The 16674-nt window shown below is 41.4% G+C and overlaps 1 long non-coding RNA gene across 1 annotated transcript; it reads left to right on the plus strand.

Annotated features, from left to right (window-relative positions):
• The first annotated feature begins 390 nt into the window (after positions 1 to 390).
• Positions 391 to 16414, plus strand: si:rp71-78h1.1. The gene is made up of 2 exons (NR_187361.1): positions 391 to 436; positions 16183 to 16414. It is a non-coding gene; the product is annotated as a si:rp71-78h1.1 (long non-coding RNA).
• The last annotated feature ends 260 nt before the right edge of the window (positions 16415 to 16674 follow it).

Genomic DNA, 16674 nt, shown 5'->3' on the forward strand with positions numbered 1-16674 from the left:
CAGCAAGAAGGTCTCTGGTTCGAGCCCCGACTGGACCAGTTGCCATTTCTGTGTGGAGTTTGCATGTTCTCCCTGTGTTGGCATGGGTTTCCTCCGGGTGCTCCGGTTTATCCCACAGTCCAAACACATGCGCTATAGGGGAATTGGGTAAGCTAAATTGTCCATGGTATGTGTGTGTGAATGAGTGTGCATGGATGTTTCCCAGTGATGGGTTGCAACTGGAAGGGCATCCGCTTCGTGAAACATATGCTGGATAAGTTGGCGGTTCATTTCGCTGTGGCGACCCCAGATTAATAAATGGACTAAGCTGAAAAGAAAATGAATGAATATTTTTATATAATTGTAGTGTCAGTAGTAGTGTTATTATTAACCAAATATCTCACCACTTACAGGAGTATGCAGTCCTGCCTCCATGATTTGCCCCAAGACAACGATTGTGAGTACATTTGCTCTTTTCCTATAAAAGAAATATAATAAGAAGAATGTACAAAAGCACATTTCTATTTAGCAACTCCATGGAAATTGTGTGGAATTGCACATAATACACACACAGCAGTATAAACATGCATTTATTAATTCAATATGCACCACAGAACCAATAACACATAACAATTCTCACAATTTAAGTTCGTTCTACAAAACAAATACAGTGTTGTCAAATTCATCCACTTCAGAGAGTTCAGAAAGGTGAGATCTCGCAGAACAAAACATTGAAGAAACAAACATTTCCTACATGAATGCAGTCATGGCCATGGAAAATGCTAAAAGTTACTCCAGTCTGAGTCAGTGTACACTGACACACTTATACAGTATGCAAATTCAATAAAACTAATGCATGCATTGCACACACACACACACACACATGCACACACACACACACACTCTCAGGCTGTACAGGTAAGTGATATAATTTGTCTCCAAGTGATGTAATCTGGGTCAAATCACGGGCTACTCTAAACTGTCTGCAGAGTCATATAAAGTCCGAGACACACACACACACACACACACGCACACACGCATATTTGTTTTTGTGAAAAGTGGGTACATTAAAAGTACAGTACATAGGTTTCCATTAATTTTATACTGTTTAAACCGTATATTGTATTGCCCTCACCCCACTCTATCCCTAATCCCAACCATCACAGGAGTCAGTGTGCAGCTTTACTCTGATTAAACTCATCCTGTGGGGTTTATAAGCTTTTTGAGAAATGAGGACGTCACCAATGTCCTCATATTTCACTTCCTTTTTGTAATACCTGTGTCATACCCATGTCATTATATAGATTTGTGTCCTGATATGTCACAAAACACAAACACACGCACACACACGCATATACACATATACAGCATACAGTTGAAGTCAGAATTATTAACCTCCCTTTGAAATTGTTTTTCTTTTTAAAATATTTTCCAAATGACGTTTAACAGAGCAAGGAAATGTTCACAGTATGTCTGATAATATTTTTTCTTCTGGAGAAAGTCTGATTTGTTTTATTTCGGCTAGAATAAAGGCAGTTTTTAATTTTTTAAAACCCATTTTAAGGTCAATATTATTAGCTCTTTAAGCTATTTGTTTAGATAGTCTACAGAACAAACCATCGTTATACAATAACTTGCCTAATTACCCTAACCTGCCTAGTTAACCGAATTAACCTAGTTAATCCTTTAAATGTCACTTTAAGCTGTATAGAAGTGTCTTGCAGAATATCTAGCCTAATGTTATGTGCTCTCATTAGTGATGGGTCGTTCTTGAACGATTCGTTCATTTTGAACGAATCTTCAATATGACTCGGGAACTACGAGTCTTCTCAGGGAGTGATTCGTTCATCCGCATGTGCGCACATTTGTGCAGGTGATTTCGTTCATTTCAAGTCTTTTGAGTCGTTCATCGCGGAAAGGCAGAAGCCAATCATATGTGTTTAGAGCTGGAAAAAGAATTGATCCGTTCAATTCTCGAGTCCTCGGGTTAGAGGCTGCATCCGAAATCGCCTACTTTGAATTTAAACGTATTACTCGGCTGTTAGAAAAGTACGTTCTGTACAGTATAAATGTGAAAAGTATGAATGGAATTCGAACGTACTACATATGCCATTTTGTCATGGTCATGTGACCTACCTGGGTCAATTGCGTCGCTTTACTCCCATTCATAAATTCACTCGCGTGGCATCATAGGATAGCGCAGCGTGCATGGGATGCGCACTCCAGAATCTCGCCGGAAGTAGTAAGTCATCCGGGTACTTTTCGCATACTAATTTTCGAATTCTATGAATTCGGACATACTACTCGGCTCGCATACTGATTTAAGCGTACTATATAGTATGGAAGTATGCGATTTCGGACGCAGCCTGAGTCATTCGGTCAAGTGATGAACGAACGACTCAAGACGACTCGAAAGGTGAACTAATTATCATGGCTAATATTAGCTTAGACTGTGTACTTTGGTTAAGATTATATGAACGACGAACGAACCACTGACATTTGAAGACACGAAGAGGTGAGCTGAGCAAAGAGACAACAATACCTTCCTGGAGAAAAGAGCAGGTAAACGTTGAATCATTATTTTCTCCTTCTTATAGTATTCTATTTAAGACTTATTTGCCGTGTGATCATCCTTTTGGGCTAGTTGTAGATATGTTTGGAAGCAATTTGTAACATTTTAATAATATTTTGGCAAATTAAACCAAATGAACGAAATGACTCGAAAAAAGATTCGAACGATGAACGAGACTCAAAGATCTAAGTCAGTAAAATGATCCGAACTTCCCATCAGTAGCTGTCATCATTGTGAAGAGAAAAGAAATCAGTTATTAGAGATGAGTTATTAAAAGTATTATGATTAGAAATGTGTTGCACAAAATATGTACAGGCAGGCTAATAATTCAGGAGGGCTCATAACTCTTGACTTCAGCTGTATATACACGTCTGATCTCAGCGCACTGTAATTTGATCCACTTTTTGCCGCACTCCGATCCAAACACACACCCCTCCAGGACGGGTATATTTAACCCTCGCCGTCTCCTCGCATTACCGCAGCCATTATCTGTTAGTTAAAGGCTGGGAGTGTGTGTGTGCCGGGTGCTCTGGCTCCCTGACCAGCTGCTGAACTCTCACACACTCCTGGAAAACACGCCGCTCGTTTGTCACGCAGCACACTGACAGTAAAAGGTCATCGCCTCCCATCGCTGCCAGCCAGAAACAGCGGCCTCCATATTACCCAGCGCAACGGATTTGTTTAAGACTGGGAAGACAAACGCACACACACACACACACATGCACATACGCACGCATACACTCCGAGCTTTATCTAATCTAGGCCACCTGTCTGTGCATGCACCTCCCAAGCGGCAGAGGAGATGTGCAACGCTGCCGTGGGCTGGATCTTACAGACATCTGCCCATAACAATGAACCTAAACGAGCACCGAGACCCTTATTCTGATCACCAGACACCTCAGAGTGGACATCGAGGAGACGGAGCACTTTATAAATAGATGCAGAGTGTGTTTTCTGTCTGCGATGGGGAAACTGCAGTTATTTCAGCTCTTTACAAGTTCAGGCGTACAAATATGCATGAAAAACCCCTAAACCCTACCGAGTGATGGATAAATCATGCTACACTCACCGGCCACTTTATTAGGTACACCTTACTAGTACCGGGTTGGACCCCCTTGTAACTGCCTTCAAAGCTACTGGAAATATTCCTCAGGGATTTTGCTCCGTATTGACATGATAGCATCACACAGTTGCTGCAGATTTGTCGGCTGCACATCCATAATGCCAATCTCTGGTTCCACCACATCCCAAAGCTGCTCTATTGGATTGAGCTCTGGTGACTGTGGAGGCCATTTGAGTACAGTGAACTCATCGTCATGTTCAAGAAACCAGTCTGAGATGATTGAACTTTATGACATGAGCGTTATCCTGGATGGGTAAAGGCTAATTGAGGGACTTTGGCCTGGACACCCCTACTCTTTTTACCAGAAGTGCCATGGGATTTTTAATGACCATAGAGAGTCAGGATCTCGGTTTTAACGCTTCATTCGACGCTGTAGTGTCCCCTTCTTTTTTTTTTTACCAAGGCATTAGGACTCATACAGACCGCAGGTTAATCACCCCCTGCTGGCCTCTCTTACACCACTTCCAACAGCAACCTACTGTAGTTTTTCCCATGTGGTCTCCCATCCAGGTACTGACCTGGCTCAGCCCTGCTTAGCTTCAGTGAGTAACTGGTCTTGGGCTGCAGGGTGATATGACTGTGGATTCATTGAACAGAGAACAATGAAGGAGGAAAAAGAATCAATAAAAAAACTTAGGAGAAAAAAAGATAGATCAGTTTTTTTCTTCTTGTTCCTCTTCTGCTGCTGTAGCTCTTCTGCTTCAAGGTTTTGGCATGTTTTGTGTTCATACATGCTCTTTAGAAGACCTCAGTTGTAACAAGTGGTTATTTATAGTGATTATCCTCTGACCTTTTGCTTTTTCACCCCAGGACTGATGCTCGCTAGATATTTATTTTTTTGGGACCATTTTCTGAAAATCTCAGCCCAGCCTGTCTGGCGTAAACAACCATGTCACATTCAAATTCACTTCAATCACTTTTCCTCACCATCTGATGTTCAGCTTGTTCTTTAGCAGATCATCTTTACTGCATCTACATGCCTAGTTGCTGACGTGTGATTGGCTGATTGGATGTTTGTGTTAAAGAGATGGTTGATAGGGTTGGGCATTCCAGTGTGTAGTTTACCTTGATTTGCTTAAATGAAAATTGGTTTTCATTTAGGCTGTTTTGCAAGGCAACATGGTGGCTGGGTAGCACTATCGCCTCATAGTACTTAGTACTGAAAACATTCTTGTATCCATTCTCGTACGGCCAATTTAATTTATTCAATTCACCTATTGTGCATGTGTTTGGGCTGTGGGGGAAACCGGAGCGCCTGGAGGAGCACAGGGAGAACATGCAAACTCCACACAGAAACACCAACTGACCCAGCCAAGACTCCAACCAGCAACCTTCTTGCTGTGAGGCGACAGTGCTAACCACTGAGCCACTGTGCCGCCTTTAACAGTACACAATTATTAAGGGAAGGATATGAAAGGGTTAAACAGCGCTGCGTTTAATGGCTGTAGTTGTTTTGGTCAGGAGTGATGTGATGTGAAAGAGCTTCTGAAGTTTATGAGACAGATCCCTCAAAGTACAGCCGGTGCTGTTTAAATAGTCAGGGATGGACACCTCTTACAGTGCAGGGTTGTGATGTACTGAGCGCTCCATTAAAAATCGATATAAACCCTCTGACATTTCTCAATAACACGCTCTTGGTCTGCTTGTGTGAGGAGAATTCATTGCAAGGTCAAACACTGAGAGCAAAGCACAATACCAGTCCTTCAAGATCAGGTCAAGTGGGAAAAGATTCGGGATAATAATAACTTCCTGTGCTACGTCTATTCAAGTAGGTATATAACATGTGCAGGGTGTTTTTTTTGTTTTGTTTTTTTAAGCAGTGCAATAGAGCAGTGCCAATAAACGATATTATATCAAATTGCGATAAAACTCATGTCAATAACAACGATAAGCTTTAGACTTTACTCTGTATTGATCTAGGAGCCAATCGCATAACAGAAATGTGCATCAATGCGAATCAAAACGGGTGTTGACATTTAGAGATGTACGGAATTTCCAGCCACCAAAAATGTATTGGTGGAAAATGTTGTCATTTAATGGACCCTCTAATTTTTGTGCATTCAGTCTGTAATGTGAGGTGGACGTTGACACGGAGGTGCGAATCCAAATGCATGTTTTATTGACAGGAGATTGGTCAGGCAAGCAGCGGTCAACACAGGGGCAAACAGATGTATGCAGGAAATCCAGAGTCATAGTCAAATATCAGGCGAGTGTTCAGAAAGCAGGCAGCAGACAGGAGTAAACAATAAAACAAGGCAGGGGTCTAACACATACCTGTCAACCCTCCCGTTTTTCCCAGGATTCTCCCGTATTTTACTGTTCTATCCTATTATCATCCCGTAAAGCTATTTTCCCAAATTTCTTCCGTATTTTCAGTCTTTCTCTGAACAGCCGAGCCTTCCTATAGGCAACCCATACCCGCGAACCACCAGGGGTCGCCCCTTGCTCCTAAATGGGAGTCTGTTCTGTGCTTTGGCTTTGTTTAGGAATGAAATTACTTATAAATAAATATTAAAAATGGCGCAATTCCATTTCCTATTCATTATAGGTGCCTGCGCCCATCCTATACAATCATCGAAACAGTCATATAATGGTGCATGACTGTCAGCTGACGTGCTCCATAGTGATAGACAGACGCTGTTTCCCAAACAGATTCTGTACACGTAATTTGAAGCGGAGGGAAAGTCTGGCTTTTGGGTGCGTGTTTAAACAGACATACACACAATTAATAATAAAAACAACATCTAAAGATGTCGATCTTGGTGTTTTTTATTCCCAAACAAAACTAATTTCGTCTTAAATGAGCATAAAAAGTTTTATGCAGTCGAATGCTTTCATTATGACGTTAGATGTGTGCATTTTTGAGTGACGCCTCTTATTTAATGTAATAAAAAAATCTTAATAAATGAGAGTCATTCGTTGCTCTTTAATCAGAATGTGTAAGTTATACAATGGAGAAACGGCTAATGAGATTGATAGCTTGATTCTATTTCAGTATAATAGCTATTAATTTTAATAAGCTGAACTGTTTGCTAATGTATTTAATGTAAATATTTTTTTTCTTTTGTTAATAATAATTTTAAAACAAATTGCTGACCATTTAACTGTTTATTGACAATGAAACAGCTCCTAATGAACATATTTAGTAATTTGGGGATTTTTTTTAGGGGGGGATCCCTTATTATGGTAGGCATATCCCTTATTTTCACATCCCAATGTTGACAGGTATGGTCTAACACAAGCGCATCGTAATGTTCACAACGCTGTTCATAAGACTCTGATGTCTGTGTGTTTGCTGTATAAATTGTCCTGATAATCAGTTCATGAGCAGCTCTCAGCCATGAGTGTGTGTGTGTATCTTCTGAATGAGGAACAGGTGTGCGTGAGCGGTGCATGACTGGAACTTGTAGTCCATATACCAGCATATTTGTAGTTCTAAGTGAGCTATGTGTTAATCAGTAATCTGCAGTTGCTAGATTGTTGGTGATCATACCACAGTCATTGTTGGGATACTCTATTCAAATCTGAAAGCATTAACAGCTTATTTCGAAATATATATTGTTAACATTCTATATAGAAAATAACAAGACTAACAAAAACAAAATTACTTTTGTGGATTGGAATTTTTTTATAGATGTTGAAAGTCATGTGATGTGCTTTGAAAGTTGGACATAATTTAAAGTGAAACATGAAAAGAGGGTGGGACAAAGTGGCTCCTCCCCCTTTATATAGCCAACATTGCTTTGTTTCACGCCAGTGAGAATGGTTGAAAACATCCATTAGCTGACATGTTTAATACAGCTTTTAGTTAGTCTATTTCAGTTCCTCAAAATAGCAACACACCAGCAATGCGCCTTTACACAGCTCCTTTAGACCAGAACACCCATGAGTCCACAAAGTGGTGCAAATGGATTTGCTATTTAAACAACATGGAGCAAAACGTGAACATTACTGTTGCGCTGCTCTGAAAATAGCAAAAACATGATGAAAAACATCATATAAATCTTCCTGACCCTGACCGGTTTGAGTGTAAGTGTGTTTTGTGGAGCTGAAGTGTGTTTGCTGCTGCAGTGGAGGTGAAGTGAGGGTGGATCTGTCAGCCTGAGGCCACAGTCACTCTCCATCTGACATCATCAGGTTTATGAACTCTGACCTCCTGACCTCTCGCTGCTCGTATCACACAGCACTCATCGGCTTCAGACACACACACACACACAAACACACGCCACCAGGTCTGAACCCAGCGGCTTCGTCAACAACTGTATGATTTTCCACACAGTGGTGCAAACCTTTGGGCTTCTACACTGAGGTGTCTGTTTCTTTATTACGATTACGCTCTTTAGTTGTTCTAAAGAGTATTTTTGCAGATGTGTTAATGAGGTGAGGGCAGTTTTTGTTCAGTCAGCTTGTAGATACAGTCTCAGGCCCTGTTTGCGCTAATGCATTTTAGTTTGAAAATGCATAAGTTTTGCTATGGTTACACCTTCCGTCCACACTACGCCGGAGTTCTCGAGTGCTGAAAACGGAGCGTTTTGGAAACGCTGGAGAGGCTGTTTTCATTCTGAAGCGCTGCTGCTCCGTCTCAGTGTGGATGAGGGAAAACAGAGACATCTGAAAACGGAGGCGGAGCTGCTGAGATTCGCTAGCTGATTGGGGCTTTTGTGTCATTGCGTATTCTTCCCTTATTCGTCAAGCCCCTATCACATGACTATAACACATGGCTTTAATGCTACCGGAAGACAGCAGACCAGCCTTCACTGTAAACAACAACACGGGCACAGAAATGGGAGTGTTGTTTGCACTATTGTCTGTTTTAGGCGTCATTGTGCAGTTATTCATTTGTTACGTTTAGTAACAACTCAACCTCGTCGTCTGTCCACAAAATACCTCTCTTGCTTTCTTTGCCATCGCGTTCATTGTTCAACCGGCGTTTGTTGACTAACAATAACCAAATGCCGAGCGAGACACATGCTTCCTGTTTACACTAGAACGCGCATGCCCAGAGTGCGCCAATGGTCATGTGATATACGTTTTTGGTGGCGTAGTGTGGATGGAAATTTGTTTCGAAACGCTAGGTGAAACGCTTGTGTGGACGCGGATCGTTTTTGATCTAAAACGCCATTTTCAAACTAAAACGCACTCCTGTAAACGGGGCCTCAGTTGATTGATTGAATCTTTAGTCTAAAGAGGAGCTCTCATTAGAGCATGACTGTACTGTTTGTGGTTAAAGGCCTCGGTTTACATCAAACAAAGTTGTTTTTTTATGTTTTGTTTGAGAGACAAAATAGTGTTGATGTACTGTTGATGAACTCTCCTAAACCATGCTGTGTGTCGCATGTACACTGCCTGACAAAAGTCTTGTCGTCAATCCCAGTTGTTGGAGTTACACATAACTTCTACTGTTGTTAATCATTTGTAAAAGTGTCAGAAGGTGGATTTCTCTGCTGGATCATCTGTTGATCTGCATCCCAATCATCACCAATACTGCAGAAGACCTACTGGAACCAGCATGGACCAAGATTCTAACAGAAATCAGTCAAGTTTGGTGAAGGAGAAATCATGGTTTGGGGTTCATTCAGTATGGGGGCGCGTGAGAGATCTGCAGAGTGGATGATCAACATCAACAGCCTGAGGTATCAAGACATTTGTGCTGCCCATTACATTACAAACCACAGGAGAGGGACAATTCTCCAGCAGGATAGCGCTCCTGCTCATACTTCAGCCTCCACATCAAAGCTCCTGAAAGCAAAGAAGGTCAAGCTGCTCCAGGATTGGCCAGCCCAGTCACCAGACATGAACATTATTGAACATGATAAGGAGGAGGTGTTGAAAATTAACACAAAGACTCTTGATGAGCTCTGAGAGTCCTGCGGGAACGCTTTCTTCATTCCAGATGACTTTATTAATCAGTGATTTGAGTCAGTGCAGAGATGTATGGATGCAGTCCTCCAAGCTCATGATGGAGTCAGACACAATATTCATTCTGTCTCCACTGCAGCAGGACTTTATATTCTATACTGGACATTATTTCTGTTCAGTGATGAGACTTTAGTCTAAGCAGAGTCAGACCTTACTGTCCTAATCAAATCATTAATAATCAATGCATGATCAGATTTTATTGTGCTCAAATAAGCAAAATCTACAGGCCTTTACCTTTAATATAAGACACTTCTAATCCAAATGAGAAGTCAAGTTATTATTTGCTGTTCCTAAAACTTGGATAAGCGACAAGACTTCTGTCAGGTAGTGTATCTGTGTATTTATGTGTGTATGTGCATGTCTGCGGCATGTGTGTGTATGTGGTGTGTGTGTGGGTGCACTTAATGTGCCTGTTTGATCTGGTATGTGTGGCAATGTGTGTATGGTATGTGTGAGTGTGTGTGTATGGTTCGTGTGCGCCTGCACGGGAGTGTGTTTGATTGTTTATGTGTGTGTGTTGTGTGCGTTCATGAATGTGTATGTCCTCTGTGTGTACGAGTGTGCCTGTTTTGTGCGTGTGCATGTGTGTGGTATGTGTGGGGATTAGTGTATGGTGTGTGTGCTTGCCGTATGTGTGGGAATGTATGAATGGTGTGTGTGTGAGAACAGTGGTGTCTCTCAGTGCTGGTGTGAACGTCTCTATCTGAGTGTGTCAGGTGGTGATGGTTCACTTTCAGCGAGGGCAGCTCCTCCGTCTCCATGATGCCCTTGAACAGCAGTGTTTCAGCATAGATACCAGAGCTCTCTCTCTCTCTCCATCCGCACACACAAACTCTGACCATAACATCAGCACTGTGCCATTACCCAGAGCACCAGAGCTGGAGAGAGAGAGAGAGAGAAGCAAACATCATGTGACCTGCTGAAACAGATCCGGCTGCAGATGAAGGAGAGGGGAAGAGAAGTAATGAAGATGGATCATTGCGATGTCTTTATTTCTCATTCAGTTAACAGCCAGCATATGCTTTTATTACCAGCAGTGCTCACCTCTCGGCCCTCTCCGCCCGCAAACACACGCCCTCTCTGCCTCCACACACGCACACACATACACTGAGCCGCTCTTGTTTGTCTGTGTGGGTAATGTATGCTGGAGAAAATGTGCCAGTGTAGTAGTTCTGGACTAACTGTCCTCCCCGGGGACGCACACACACATTCGAACAAACAAACACACACTCAGGCTGGGATGTGTGTAACTGGGCCATGTTTGTGTTTGTGTGTGTGTGTGTGTGTGTGTTTCCTGTCCTCTAGCTGGATGAATGTAATTCTGCTTGCTGTTGTTGCCGTGTGTGTGTGTGTGTGTGTGTCTGTCTGTCTGTGTGTGTTTGTGTGTGTGTGTGTGTGTGTGTGAGACTGCGGGGACCAAAATATAAGCTCATGTGAAAAATTTGGCTCTGCTGAACGGATGGTGTAGCCTCCGGCTCGCCCAAAGTCCAGTCACTGACCGTCTGATGCTCAATCTACACACTTTCTTCATCTGGCATTTCAGAGAAAAGCCTAATCTGAGAGATTTGTTGTAGGCGGCATGGTGGCTCAGTGGTTAGCACTGTCACTAGATCACTGCTTCGAGGCTTCCAGGCTGGGTCAGTGGTCGTTCTGAGTTTGCATGTTCTCCCCGTGTTGGCGTTGGTTTTCTCCGGGTGCTCCAGTTTTCTCCACAGTCCAACCACCCTGGTCCATTCAAACAAGGCAGGATGGATCCATGCTTTCATGTTGTTGATGCCAAATTCTCACCCGACCACCCGAATGTCGCAGAAATGGAGACTCATCAGAGCAGCAACGTTTCTCCAATCTTCTATTGTCCAGTTTTGGTGAGTCTGTGTGAATTGTAGCCTCAGTTTCCTGTTCTTAGCTGACAGGAGCGGCACCCGGTGTGCTCTTCTGCTGCTGTAGCCCATCCGCCTCAAGGTTGGCCGTGTTGTGTGTTCAGAGATGCTCTTCAGCAGAGCTCGGTTGTAACGAGTGCTTATTTGAGTTACTGTTGCCTTTCTATCAGCTGGAACCAGTCTGGCCATTCTCCTCTGACCTCTGACCATCAACAAGACATTTGCGCCCACAGAACTGCCGCTCACTAGATATTTTCAGACCATTCTCTGTAAATCCTAGAGATAGTTGTGCGTGAAAATCCCAGTAGATCAGCGGTTTCTGAAATACTCAGAGCAGCCTGTCTGGCACCAACAACCATGCCACATTCAAAGTACCTTAAATCCCCTTTCTGATGCTCACTTTGAACTGCAGCAGATCGAAGTCTTCATGCCTAAAGGCATTGAGTTGCTGCCATGTTATTGGCTGATTAGAAACTTGCATTAACGAGCAGTTGGACAGGTGTGCCTAATACAGATTTATGTATTTATTTATTTATTTGACATGGACTTCACAATTACACTGGACAACCAAATGCATTTGTTTAAGTGTTTTAGCAAACTTGCTAATTCTCAACACCTGTCCACAGGAGGCTTAAAATTGACAAAATAGAAATATAATAAAACATACATAACATTACAATTCTTTACATAAATTACTGCTGGCAAAAGCAAAGGCGACATGATCCTACCAACTAACCGTAGACTATTTGTGCAAACACTGCTGTTTTGTTTTTAACCACTTTTTAAGAGCACTACTAAAAATATTTAGATTACTTTCTGATTTTAAGCTAACCGGTAAATCATTCCACAGTTTGGCTCCCTTTACAGAGAAGACAGATTGACCAAACGAGGTCTTACACTTTGGCACTAGACAGTCACCGTTAGCAGTTGCCCGGGTAACTCTGTGGGAGGTTAGATGCCGATTGATAAGCTCAGAAAACAGGATTGGAACATGATTATTTAAACATTTAAAAACCAATTTAAGATAACTAAATTGAATAAAACATCAAAATTAAACAGGTTATGTTTACATAAAACATCACAAGAGGCCGGCGAGTGTATGTACAGTATAAACAGAGTGCACATACATTATACAAACTTTTATGTTGGATGCAAATATAATACACAGCATACTAAGTCAAGTTAATGCTTTATGTCCTTGACAGAGACTATAATTTATTTTCTTTAATTATGGTTGTATGTGCATGCATGTATGTATTTATATTCATTTTGTACACGGTACATTTCTGTCAGTTATCTGTAGGGGTGTCACGATTTTGATTTTTTATCGAAATCAATCGAAATTTATGCTTAATTTCGATTATTGAATCAACAAATAGAATCGTCGATGCTGCCACGCCCCCATGTCACGTCAGCTTGGCTTGCCAAGCGGGAAAAAACAGGCTTGTTGAAGTGCTTGTTAAACTGCAGAAGCAGGAGACCCGTCGACAGCGCTTAAACCCTCTCCTCTTTCAATGAAGTCGCCGGTGTTTAAGCATTTTGGATTTCCAGTGAGTTATGTTGACAACGTTTGTGTTGTCGACAAAAAAAAAAAAAACACAGTTTTGCAAGCTCTGCTATGTACGTATTACGTACGGTTCGTCCGATAGACAACACCGGCATCGCGATCCTCCGCCCGCCCCCGTTGCAAATCCGCAGGTGAAAAGTACACACTCAGGCCCTGTTTACACTGTCTTTGTTTTTAAATGGCATTTTAGAACGACAACGATTTGACATCCACAGTGGCGTGTAGCGTTTCTGAGCAGCCCTCCTTCCTCTCTACCTCTGAAAATGCACATCACGTGACCACACAGACACAGACGCACACACAGCCATGCGCTCGAGACAGCAGGTCCAGGCAGTCAGAGGACAGCTTCAATCTTTCACTCACTTGTACTTTGTCATTTTAGCGAACACCTCAGATACTGTTGGCTGGTTCCTGTTGGTTGTGAGTCTTTTTTTTGGTTCGACGTCATTATAACGACACAGATCACTGCCTATTCACGAGTCCCGCAGAAAAAGTGATTGACAGGTGGTGATTGTGTGTAACTTGCCTTTATTCATTTACTGTATGATTTGTTTATGGGTAAAACAAAGACCATGCAGGTCAGGTAGTTTAAACAGTAGGCTACAAATAATTAATTGGTCATTAATTAATTAATTATTCATAATCGAAAATCGAATCGTATCGTGCCTTTAGAATCAAAAATGTAATGTAATCGAGGATTTGGAGGATCGTGGCACCCTTAGTTATTTGTGATGTTCCCGCAGGGTAGTAGAGAAGGAAAATAATTAAATAAGAGAAGAATAAGAGAGAAAGAGTGTTTATGTTTATGTGGTTTACAGGGACACAAAGCTATATAGTAACATGGGGTTTTACTTATAATATATCCATATTAGAAGCAGTTTAAGTGCTGTACACCTATTGAGCGTCCCTGTAAATCATATATACAACAATGTGTTTGTGCATGTGTGTGTTTTTTGCAAAGCCTCCATGTTTAAACTCTCGTAGTTTAGTGCAGAGACGCAGCAGGGTTGTTATCTGTCTGATCAGGAGTCTAAACGCCACACTGACACCATAATTACATGATTTATATCATTCTGCGATTCTGCGACAGGCCCGGCACCTCTCTTCTGCTGATTCATGAGGAACGCACTCCACCGGCTTTTCAGGCCACATCAGAGGAATTACCTTGATTCATACGCTTCGTGTTTGTTTAAATAAATGCACGGCGATCAATCTTGAGGCCTTCCCCCTGAAGTTTGTTTGGCTTCAGACAGACTGAGGGACGGAGCCAGATCTCGTCGTCAGAACAATCGCATTGCGTGTCTTCATCTTAAGATCCAAAAATACAGCTCGCTTTACATTTACATTTAGCAGACACCTTTGTCCAATTAAGGAGACATTCATCAATTCAACAAGAAGAGGCAACACAAATAAGAAGTGCTAAGTATACAAAGCAACTGTTAGGGGTCAGAGAATTAAATGCTAGAGTAAGGAGGCAGGGCTTGAAATTGTGACAGTTTTGATCGCATATGCGCCCAGATTTTTATCTATGCAACCTCAAAATATATTTGGCAGCATTTGTGCGAGTGCATAAAAAAAAAAAGTCCTGCGACCAGTTTTCATAGCAAATTGTTCACCACATGCGCAGAATTAGAAGGCATTCTTGCATTAAGCATCTTTGCACCTAAAAACACCAAACGCAGCGCTCAGGAATGGTTTAAAACGGTTCACGTGTCAACTTGCTGCAGTAAACAAAGCCCGCAATGCCTGTCCCGCCTTCAAACTCTTCTTATTGGCCCGCTGCGCTAGAACAGAACGCGAATGGATTGGTTAATATCAGCTGTCAATCACTCAGTTCCGATGACAGGGAGCTACAGCCGCGAAAATCTAAAGGTCTGGATACAAGAGAATGAAAACAACACTGGCAGATTTAGTTTTAGAAACCACCTAAAGTTACAAATAATGGCACATCTGATTAGTGATCATGTAATGAATGTTAATCCAGCATTTACACTTTTCGAAGAGTGGATAAAAGACTTCCAGTGTTTAAAGTTCAGTATGAAATTGATTAAAGCCATTCACTGTAAAGCTGATAGGATGGAGTTTTCAGGTAATAGTGTTTCTACTATTTTAATTCTACTATCTTCAATCATTAGCCTGCAATTTCTGTATAACGGAGAAATTTTCTCAACACATTTCTCATCATAATAGTTTTAATAACTCATCTCTAATAACTGATTTATTTTATCTTTGCCATGATGACTGTAAATAATGTTTTACTAGATGTTTTTCAAGACACTTCTATGCAGCTTAAAGTGAGATTTAAAGGCTTATCTAGGTTAATTAAGGTAATTAGGCAGGTTAGGGTAATTAGGCAAGTTATTGTAAAACGATGGTTTGTTCTGTAGACTATGAAAAATATATAGCTTAAAGAGCTAATAATATTGACCTTAAAATGGTTTTTAAAAAATTAAAAACTGCTTTTATTCTAGCTGAAATAAAACAAATAAGACTTTCTCCATAAGAAAAAATATTATCAGACATAATGTGAAAATTTCCTTGCTCTGTTAAACATCATTTGGGAAATATTTAAAGAAAATAAAATGAAAGGGGGGCTAATAATTCTGACTTCAACTGTACACATTAAGCATGCTATTTTTAACAAAGAAAAGTGTTTCTACCGGTGGTTTGTCAAGCCCACTCACCTGTGTGAGGCACACTTCATAAATGCACAATTTTTTTATTTTTATTTAAAGAGATATAGATATATTGTAGGAATGTGTCAAATGTGCAAAAACTGGTGCAAGTGTAAGTTTAAGCGTCAGAGAGATACAAGGGTGTGTTTTCTATAGGTGGTTTGTCAGGCCCACTCACCTGTGTGAAGCACACTTTAAAAATGTATACTGTATACATCTATAAATGTTGGTTTTACCTCAACACTTTTGTTTTCCGCTTCACAATACTTACGACCTCAAACACATCGCCATCCTCCTCCAGGGGGGCTGCGAAATAGGTGTGCGAACTAAAAATAAATGTGTTACCGTGCAGCAGCAGTGGGTTCAGTCGCTGAGGAGTTTTTTTTTTCTTTTTTTTATTCTCCAGCTGTACTCTGGCGGGTTTCGCCTCATGGTTTGGAGGCATACATTAATTATCACGCGCTCAGGAACTGCCCTGCCTCACTGCTGACTTACTGCCCTTCACTGCCTCCACTCTGAGGGGCTTTTAAAGCTGTCATTTAATGCAGTCCGGCTGAATGCTGCGTATGCAAATGGAAAGATGCCTTCTGAGTGTCCAGACGAGAAGCAGGCCCTTCATTAATCATCGAGGTGTGTGAAATCACGCTGTGTGAAAGTGATTTTTACTATGAAGTAAGGCTGTGCATTATCAGGAAAATAAACTGACGTTGCGATATGTTGTTATTCGTGATTAATCAGTCAAAATGATTCGCCCTCTTGTGCAATTTTTAAAATTTTTCTTAAATGAAGCTTAGCATGACTTTTCACACACAGGAATAAATTAGTCATTGGTTTTACTCATTTAGAAAGTGGTTGCAAGCAATTAATATGGGATGAATTTAAACAAAAAAATTAAGTTGAGCATTACCAAATGTGTTTGTTAATTGTTTGGCATACTGTCCCGGTAGAGAGCCCTGTGC

Source organism: Danio rerio, chromosome 9 (assembly GCF_049306965.1).
Source record: "Danio rerio strain Tuebingen ecotype United States chromosome 9, GRCz12tu, whole genome shotgun sequence".
NCBI lineage: Eukaryota > Metazoa > Chordata > Actinopteri > Cypriniformes > Danionidae > Danio > Danio rerio.